This window comes from Triticum dicoccoides, chromosome 3B (genome assembly GCF_002162155.2).
Source record: "Triticum dicoccoides isolate Atlit2015 ecotype Zavitan chromosome 3B, WEW_v2.0, whole genome shotgun sequence".
Classification (NCBI taxonomy): Eukaryota; Viridiplantae; Streptophyta; class Magnoliopsida; order Poales; family Poaceae; genus Triticum; species Triticum dicoccoides.
This window is the reverse complement of record NC_041385.1, coordinates 482,938,686-482,949,700: the sequence shown is the minus strand read 5'-3', so window position 1 is coordinate 482,949,700 and position 11,015 is coordinate 482,938,686.

Here is an 11,015-nt window from a genome sequence, read left to right as displayed (position 1 = left end):
TGGTTGGATGAATAGTGAGCGATGGGAGTGGATGAACAGGACCTGTGGCGTTGCCTCTAGATGAACAGGACCCCGATCGATCGAGCCGGTTGGGGCTGGATGAACAGGACCCCGTGGATGGCTGGATCAACAGGACGACCCCGTGGAGGGCTGGATGAACAGTAGATAGTGGAGGGGTGGATGAAGAGTAGCCCGTGGAGGGGTGGTTGTACAGGAGCCCGTGGAGAGGGGTGGTTGAACAGTAGCCGGTGGAGTAGCGCGCGATGGAGGCTAGATGAACAGTAGCTCGTGGATGAAGAGTCACAGGTGGAAGCTGGAGGAGGTCGACGGTGGATGAACAGTAGCCCGTGGAGGCTGGAGGAGGTCGGCGGTGGAGATGAACGGTATCCCATGGAGTCCCGTTTTGTGGTACGCCACACCCCTTCCATTGAACAGGACCCCCGTTTCGACCGTAGCGCTCCAACACAAGTCTGTTTCGTCCATTTTGTGGTACGCCACACCCCTCCCGATCAACAGGACCCCCATTTCGACTGTAGGAGGTCCGTTTCCTCCGTTTTGCGTTACGCCAGACCTCTCCCGATGAACAGGATCCCGTTTTGAACATGGTCGGTCAAACACAAGGCCGTTTCCTCCGTTCTGCGGTACGCCATGCCTCGTTTCCATCGCCTGTTCCGTCCAAGGCCTCCCGATGAACATGACCATGCATTCCATTCCAACCCAGCCAGTTGGCTCCCCATGAACATGACGACAATGCTGTTTCTCCGTTTCGACCCAGCCAATGTACAAGAGCCCTAGCCGTACGTATATATGCGCGAGTAGGCGTTCGATACCCCGCCCGTATGTACACATACGTGGTCGTATTTTCTTTCTTGCACCCTGGCCATTATACGTACGTGTACATGCTATGTGCGCGCCTCTACTACGACACATGCGCGCCTCTACTACAACACGTGCACGCCTCTACATCCACTAGTATATATGTACGTACACGTTCACGAGCAGAATGACAACTCTACGTACGCTTCAACCTGGTGGGTCCTGACTGTCAGGCACTTCCTTGCGTGCGAAGATGTAGCTGGTGGGTCCCAGCAGTGAGGGGGAAATGTTTTTTCGTGAAATACGGTGGCCCGTCTGGCGGGTCCTCGCTGTCAGGTGGAGGAATAATTGTTTTGCACTTAATAAGGAGGCACTTCCTTCCTGCGGCCGTGGACCCAGCTGTCAGCCTCTCCACGTACAGTTCACGTTCGATGGAAGCCGTTCCTTGACCATGTTGACCACGCCGCGTCGATAGCACCAGGGTGGTGGACGACGGTGAGGCCTAGGAAGGGGACGACATGGAGCCGGGGAAGACACGGCAGTGGATGCCCACGCGTAGAGGAGTACGAGGGTTCACTGGTTCGCTGCGGTGTGAGGCCGCCGCCGCCGCAGAATAATAGGGGGTGTGGGTGAGTAGAGGGATGGCTTGGCCAGCGGTGGGAGTAGTAGGCGGCGGTGAGGCCTCCGCCGCATCGGAGCCGGCCATGAGAGGCAGGAGCACGCGCTATGACCGGCGCTAGTTTTGGCGGCTAGAGCAAGAAGACCAGAGGTTGAAGAAGCACTATGGCCGTTGGATGCACATCGTACGGTCACTGGAGCTAGAATCGTGCATATTGACTAAGTTAACAATCCGTCCCCGTCAACTTAGTAGGCCCACAAGTCAGCCTGCCACAATACTGGGTCCCAGCTAACAGGGGGAGTATTCATTTTTTGTGCGTAATAAGGAGGCACTTCCTTGCGTGCAAAGATATAGCTGGTGGGTCTGAGCTGTCAGCGGCGGTAATGTTTTTTTCACGAAATATAAAGGCCCTTTCGGTGGGTCCCTGATGTCAGGTGGAGGAATCATTATTTTGCGCGTAATAAGGAGGCATTTCCTTATGTGCGGCCGTGCACCCAGCTGTCGGCCTCTCCACGTACAGTCCACTTCAGATGCATGTCGGTCGTTGACCACGTTGACCAGGCTGCACCGAGAGCACCAGGGCGCTGGACGACGGCGAGGCCTAGGAAGGGAACGAGACGGAGGCAGGGAAGACTCGACAGTTGTTCCCCACACGGAGGGGAGTACGACTGTACGAGGGTTTACTAGTTCGTCTTCCATCGCCGGAGAATAACAGCAGGTGTGGGTGAGTAGAGGGATGGCTAGGCCAGCGATGGGAGTATGATGGGGCGGTGAGGCCTGCGCGACAGCACAGCCGGACGTGGGGAGGAGGGAGCAGGCAGTCCCGCCGATGCTTGTTTGAGCGGCTGGAGCAGGAAGAGCAGAGATTGAAGAAGCACGACGACCGTTGGATGGAAATCCAGTAGTCAATGCTTGTGCGTCAACCTTTTTTTAGGAAAGCCTCAAATCTGTGGAAAACAGCATACAACCCATCTGTCATTATTTCTAATAATTTACAGCCCATTTGCTAATTCTTAAGGGTTTTTTTGGAGCCCATATTCTTTATGTTAGCACTACAGCCCATATTGTGGCCACGGTTAAAAAATTATATGAAATTTTGCATATTTCGGTGCGGTCCGAACTGTTTTTAATCCCAAAATTTCGAGTCACATTCAAGCTGATTTTAAAAATAAAGTATGTCAATATAAAGTCCAACAAATTGTCCACGCATAAAAATCAATGCAATTTAAAATCTCAAAATGAAAAAAAGAAATTTGAAACTAATTGCCGGTTTGATGTGTTTTCAAAATGTACAACCCATTTCTCATTACTGATAGGCCATTTTTTCGGCCAGCCGAATGAAGCTCTCCTCGTCTTGAAAGATTTGCAGCCCAACAGGCTTGACAAAGCGACATACTTGGCAAATCACAAAAAAATGGGCTGTGGCCGTGGACCCAGCTGTCAGCCTCTCCACGTACAGTACTCTTCCGATGGAAGTCGGTCGTTGACCACATTGACCATGCCGCGCCAAGAGCACCACGACGATGGACGACGGCAAGGCTTAGGAAGAGGACGACGGGAGCCGGGGAAGACGCGGCAGTGGATGCCCATGCGTAGAGGAGTATGAGGGTTCACTCGTTCGGCTGTGGTGTGAGGCTGCCGTCACCGCAGAATAATAGGGGGGTGGGTGAGTGGAGGGATGGCCTGGCCAGTGATAACCCAGAAGTATAGGGGATAGTTGTAGCCTCTTTTGATAAGTAAGAGTGTCGAACCCAACGAGGAGCTAAAGGTAGAATAAATATTCCCTCAAGTTCCATCGACCACCGATACAACTCTATGCACGCTTGACGTTCGCTTTACCTAGAACAAGTATGAAACTAGAAGTACTTTGTAGGTGTGAAAGGCTAGGTTTGCAAGACAATAAAGAGCACGTAAACATAAACTAGGGGCTGTTTAAATAAAGAAACAATAAAAGTAAATATAGCGAGTGTGGAAAAGTGGTAGTAGGAGTTGTGGAATTGTCCGTAGGAAACTGACTATGTTACTAGACCGATAATCACTATTGCAATTCTATTTGAGGGAGAGGCATAAGCTAACATACTTTCTCTACTTGGATCATATGCACTTATGATTGGAACTCTAGCAAGCATCCGAAACTACTAAAGATTCATTAAGGTAAAAACCCAACCATAGCATTAAAGCATCAACTCCCCTTTTATCCCATACGTAAACAACCTACTTACTCGGGTCTGTGCTTCTGTCACTCACGCCACCCACCATAAGCAAATCATGAACATATTGCAAACCCTATAGCGGGGATCCCTCACGCTTGCGCGACATGGAGAGCACCATAGGACAACACCAATAATAAAACATGCAACTCAAACCAATCATAGCAATTCATCAATCACTGGTAGGACAACGAAAATCTACTCAGACATCATCGGATGGCAACACATCATTGGATAATAATATGAAGCATAAAGCACCATGTTCAAGTAGAGGGTACAACGGGTTGCGGGAGAGTGGACCGCTGGATATAGAAGGGGGAAGGTGATGGAGATGTTGGTGAAGATGACGGTGGTGTTGGTGAAGATCACGGTGATGATGATGGCCCCCGACAGTGCTCCGGCGCCACCGGAAGCAAGGGGGAGAGAGGCCCCCTTCTTCTTCTTCTTCCTTGACCTCCTCCGTAGATGGGAGAAGGGTTTCCCCTCTGGTCCTTGGCTCCCATGGCTTGGGAGGGGCGAGAGCCCCTCCGAGATTGGATCTATCTCCCTGTTTCTGCATTCTCTGCATTTCCTCCTGGCTCTGTTTCACCGTTTCATGTATATATGGAGATCCGTAACTCCAATTGGCCTGAAACCTTCGCCGTGATTTTTTTTCCGAATATTAGCTTTCTTGCGGAAAAAGAATAGCATCAACCGCCTTACGGTTGGCTCACGACGCGCCCCCTACCTCGTGACCACCTCGGGCACCGTCTCGCGTGGATTCTTCTTCCGTATTTTTCCATATTTTCCAAAAATAAGCTCTGTTCGTTTTTTCCCGTTTGAACTCCGTTTGATATTGGGTTTCTACAAAACAAAAAAACATGCAACAGACATGAACTGGCACTGGGCACTGGATCAATATGGTTCTCCCAAAAATAATATAAAAAGTTGCCAAAAAGTATATGGAAGTTGTAGAATATTGGCATGGAACAATCAAAAATTATAGATACGACGGAGACGTATCAGCCAGCGACGGGAGTAGTAGGGGGCGGTGAGGCCTCCGCGACATCATAGCTGGCCACGGGAGGCAGGAGTAGGCGGCACGACCAGCGCTGCTTTGGGCGGCTGGAGCAAGAAGACCAGAGATTGAAGAAGGACGATGGCCGTTGGATGGACATCGTACGGTTACTGCATCTAGAATCGTTCATATTGACTAAGTTAACAAAGCTCTCGGTCCCCGTAAACTTAGTGGGCCCAGCTGTCAGCCTCTCCACGTACAGTATACTTCCGATGGAAGTCGTTCCCTGACCACGTTGACCACGTCGAGTTCCGTTGCATGCATGCATCCATGGGCGTGGTGCATCCCCACTGTCAGCCTCTCTTGTATAGTCATCTTTGCAGCGATAGCCTGGCCGGCGGAGGGGTAGCGCTTCGCAGCGATGCATGCTAAGAAGAGCCGCTAGCCGCCGGAGGCTGGACCAGGCGGTCCCGGCGACGCTGGAGGAAGAAGACGAGAGATTGAAGGTGCATGCCTGGAAAGAGTACATATTGCTACTGACTGTCTGAGAGTCGTCTGGCAAATCGAAGCACCAAAGAACCTTGGTGGACATTGTATGGTGTTTCATGAGATCAAAGAACGAAGCAATTTATTTAGGGCTTGTCTTTTTAGTCATGAACAACGCGAATGTAATGAGGAGCCTCATAGACTAGCACGTATGGCTACGTCTCTTGATATAGGTAGGCACGTGTGGCTTGATGCACCACCTGCTCGTTTATTTATCCCTGTAAGCATTGAACTTAGGCAATAAAGTGCACTGTGATTCTCAAAAAACAAAATGCCGGGCTCGTTATATATATAATGTTATGTTAGAAGGAGCAATTAATACAAAGAATAAACTAGAGAGGCACATTTTTTTATATATAATTAATAAATTAACGAGTTATTGCTCTAAATAAAAATGAGCATGTTATTATTAAATTGGTCCTTAAGATCTTCACAAGCTTTTGTACGCAATCACCAGGATTTTCCTTGCCTGTGAGTAAAAAACAACCAGGATTTTCCTTGCCAACTTCCGTTAAACATTTACTTTTATAAGTTAATAACATGTGGGATGTTTTATAATGTATATATAAGTCTCTATAAAATATACAATAATAGTAATAATATAAATATATATAATGTGGTTAGAAGGGAAAACATAAATTGGACACAACATTATTATTCTCATATATAGATAAACAGAACAGAGACCTGCATTTTATTAAAAAATACATTGGGCTGCCGATCTTTAAGAAAAAGCCCATAGGCCGGTATGGACCTCAAAAAATAAGTTGAAACCACTGTCTCCGTATGTTGTGGGCTAAGCATGTTAAAATACAAAACCTAGGCCTAGCTGATACTTGTTCGCCCTCTGGAAAAAAATGATACCAGATCCCCGAGCGAACTGGATTAAAGAGGGGGCCGGCGGCACGACTGAAGAAGCACATCAGGAGCGATTTTTTTTCAATGGATGGCTCTCGATAGCGTTTTTTACTTGCCTCTGCACCATACAACTTGTATTTTTAGCCTCCTAGTCTGTCATGGTGGACCAGCAGCCCATTTGTTGGGCGGGCCAACCTACAGAAACCAGCACTCGATTTTTCATCAAGCCCCTAACAAAGCAGGTGCAATTCTTCTTAGGAAGAAGGTGTGCTGTTTACACCCACACGTCACATACCCCACAGTAGGCATACTAACAAGTTCACACACAAATACAACAGAAAAGGTAAACATTCGTATCAAACTCAGGTTCACAGGACACGTTCATATTCGTAGCCAACATTCACTATCAACAACTCAAAAGATTCATATATAGACAAGCTTAGCATATCTATGCATCCAAATGATTGATAGATCACACGACAATATTCATGCATAACTCACAAAAAGATTCAGATATACACATGTTCAGTATGTTTATGCATCCAAATGATTGAGATCACAACCAATATGATCCATGGACGAACTTTAATTACCTAGGGTACATCCTGGTAAATGGTGTTCAGTCGAAGGTACTTCTTGCTGAAATTAGTTCTTGTACGAGTAAACTTTCAAGTACATAAGAGGCAACACAGACAATCTGAACTTTGCTTGTAGGTTTATCCTCAAATAGTGGCCTCGTGTCGAGCGAAGTTTGAGCAACTTGGCCACTACTTTCATCCAACTAGTTTACTGGCTCATCTTGGTCCTGTAGCTCGCCAAAATTCTACATTGCAAACGAGAAAGGAGGCAGTTGAGAAAATGAACCACCCAAAAAATTTGTGCAGTTCAACTGAAATGGAGCATCCCTGGCGTGTAGACTGATTAAGTGCCAGATGAATATACACGTCAACCAACTTGTCTGGAATCTTTAGACTCCATGCCATACAGTTCTCTACCATATCTGTCGATAACCAAAAGGCACAAGTTGGGACCAAAGACTGGACTGTGTTCTTCTGGGCTATGCGCCAACAATATTTTTGGCATTCACTCTCCTAATACTTGGGAGTTTGACAACTGGTTGACGCCGGTTGATACTCGAATGAATATAGGCACTTCTTGTCAACATCGATGCTTGTCCCAGTGAACTTTGGAGTACATGGCAGCAGCATAAGTATCTGTCCATCTGATCATTTTGTGCAGTTCTACTGAAATCACCCAATGCAATGATTTGCCTACGAGTTCAGGCTCCAAGTTACTCCTTTAGAAAATCGGCAAATAGTAGCATACCAAATTACCAATACATGACAAGCACAATAATCAGGATAAAGACCAGTACCAACCTGTGTGAGGTAGCATATCAATTACTATTTCCTTCCACTTGATGTCAAGATAAGCGACTGACAGGAAATGAAGGAAGCAAGCAAGCCGAGACAAAGCGACTGGCATGAAGGGAAGGAAGCGGTCGAGGCAATGAAGCACCCAAAGTTTTTGTGAAGTTCCACCAAAATCGAGCATCCCTGTTGGCACATATATTGAGAGAGTGAGATTACTGTAATAGTGGGACTAGTTGATGGAACATACACTAACAAACAAAAGCACCCTCATTATATTAATGGGTAAAGTTAGCAACATAGTAGTCTTGCTTAAAGAGATGTATTAGTTTATTTAATCAGTGCCAATTAGCTCAACACTCAAAACATTGCCATGTATCATAGGTTGCAAAACTTTAACGTGCAAAGATAAAGGAGTTTCTCATGACAGTAGCAACACAGTCGCACAATACATATATAGGTACAACAAACTAATATGTCTGAAGGCCTTAGGCTGGTACCAACCTGAGGAAAATATGCTTATTCAAGTAATTCCAGAAGAGATGATAAAGCACTCACTGGAATCACTCAATAGTATATATTTTTGTGCACTTCAAATGTATGGTTGAAATAACTCTTGTTTATCGGTGGTGAGATTATATCGAAAGATTATCAAGAACTTCTAGCAGAGTTAAAGCACTCCCTGGGATACAGTTCATTGTATTCTCTAGTGTAGTTCCACTAAAATGTACGATTGGCACAACATGATCCCTGTTTGCACAAGTAGGAAAAAGGTGAAACCTTCATTAGCTTAGTGAGAAAGGATAGAAAGAAAATAGCATTATTATGTCATGACACTACCAAGATTCCCTCCCTGCTCCACCACATGGTTCACCTCCAGATACATATATACACATACATGATTCAGCATAGGGTGCTACTAAAGATTTGTTTAACTCTGACGGGAAAATTAGGCAGCAATAAATTAGTGCTACTTAAGTACTCCTGATTAATTAAGTGACCTTGCAGGAGAGACGACAGAAGTGGAAGGGCTCCCTAGAGGATCGTCTCACATGTAAGGGAGACATTGCCGGAGCCCTTGAATGGCCTTGACTGTGGCCTCGGCTTCAGCAAGATCAACTTGGCACTATTGATCGTGTAGAGCTGGGTCACACATGCATCTAGATTCCGGTTAATTAGTATGATGTGTCGTTAAGCCAAGTACTACTATGCTGCATTTCTCTATCTATCTCTACTCTATTATCTATTACTCTTATACTCTTACAAAAACAGATTTGGTGATCTTGTTGTTAAGTGCATCTCGATGTTACATGCAACGAACGAGCATCTTGCTAGTCTTCCAAGTAAATTAAGACTTGTAGCAACACATCAATACAACAACACTAGAAAGATGTCGGGATAACATAGGATGGTACCATCGTGTGATCTTCTTCATTTCCTCCTCCTTCTTCTTCTTCTTCTTCTTCTTCCTCTTCATGCTCTGTTTCTCTTTCTCCTCACTAGTTGGTGAAACCAAGTACATGATTGGCCTTCTAGTTCAGAATTGGTTTTGTCAGTGAGGCAGTACAAGTGTACTAGTAAAAAAATAGCATTATTTTCTCATGGCAGTCGGAAGATAGAGATGAACACATGCATTAAGTATCATTCTTACCTAAAGGAAGGTTATGGCACCAATATGGATGATGAGGATTGGAACACAGATCTCCCTTTGTGCAGTTCCACCGAAATGAACCAACTGTTCCATTCTAACATTCCAGTTAAACAGCACAAAAGTCACTTCTTTTAAGAAGAGTTTTGTGCAGTGCACCAGAAGGTCACAACAGCAACCAGGTGAATTGGATATCCCTGTTTGCACAAAAAGGTACAGAGGAAACAGTCAGAGTCTCAAACAATTATAGGCAAAAACATTTGGCTAAACTTGTCGTGGCTTATAATAGTGGCATGGCTTCTTTTTTACCAGGGACATTAGATTAAGAACAGCTAAATATTTGGTATAAGGGCATGGGACAGTGGGTGCACGAGCAGTCCAGCACCATGTACGTAAATAGGGGCATAAAGTGGTGATTCATAGTTTGTTCCCCCGAGAAACAAACATCCAAGAAACATATCTGGGTTGGTCCAATTTTTATTCACTCTAGCCACCTACTCCTATGTGTGGATAGCAAATCTAGTCCTGGTCATACCACTGTGTACAGTGTTACCCCTATATTTCCCTTTTCGACCAAGATACCGGTTGGATGACCAGTCTGTACTGCTTTCACCCCTTTCCTTCCTGTTTGTACCAAGTCTGATGTACATACTAAATTCCCCCACCCCCACTTTATTTCTTGTTTAAACCAAGTACTCCCTCCTTCCGGAAATACTTGTCATCAAAATGGATGTGTCTAGAACTAAAATACATCTATATACATCCATTTCAATGACAAGTATTTCCGGACGGAGGGAGTACAAGATTCGACTCCATGAAGTAGCTTTACCTCTAACAATAGAAGAAGAAAAACACTAGGTGACGTTGGACCATCCGATCGATAGGGGCTGAGAGGTAGAAAATGATGCACATGCAGCGACGTAGCGAGCTGGGGAGGTAGAGCTAAGGCGGTTTCGAACAAAGATATACCTGAAGGTCGTCGGGATGTGGATAGGTGGGCGGCGGGAGGCCGGATCTGCCCATAGGCAATGACGAAGGGATCGGAGGACCTCCCGCACCGGCGCTCAGCCAGAGATAACGGTGCGGCCGGCAGTGGGTCTCCTCCCTCGCTGTCGACGATGGCCTAAACCCTGCCCCTCCTCCCCTTCACCGGTGGAGGGGGATACGTCCGGATCTGTAACCAGCGGTGAGAATAGAAATCCAGTGTTTTTTGAAGGGAGAAAGACAGTGTTACTACCCCTATCTTGTTTAGATCTGGAGAGGATGAGAGTGTGTGAATAGAGCAACCCTAGCAAGCAAGCGTGGAGGCTCCGACCTATATATACGTAGTGGGGTAGTTTTCCTTTTTCACTCCATCAGAACAATCGTTTAAAATTGTGTACTACTACATGCCAGGTCGCGGTTTTTTTTAGTTGTTGGTTGTTTTTTGAGATAGCTACCCGCTTGTTCCAAGTGGTGTTACGGTGTGCCAGGTCGCACTTTGTATCGTTCAAGTCCGGTACTACAAGTCCCTCCATTAAATGAACAACCACCCCCTCGTAAAAGTTGTGAACAAGCCCACGGCTAAAATTAGCGGAAATGTGGGTTGCCCCAACATGCATTATTATTTATATTTTCTACTCCACATGTCATAGACACAAAAAATAATGTGTCATAGACACAAAAATTGTGGCAAGATTCCACTAGGCAAGCCAAAGTGTGTCTAACAATTTGAGCAACTCAGGTTAGGCAAGTGTGGCAAGTGTGGGAAAAATAATGTGGCAACATAAGACAATCCAAACAGCCCCGTAATTTTTTGTGACATGCATGAAAATTTGGTTAGTTAAATTTATAGTCAAGATTTGGCAAGGTGCATCAAATCAACACATGCAAGTATCAAAAGGAAAGTCACGGCATGCATGCATGCGTCATACTCCCTCCGTTTCCAAATATAAGTCTTTTTAGCGATTGC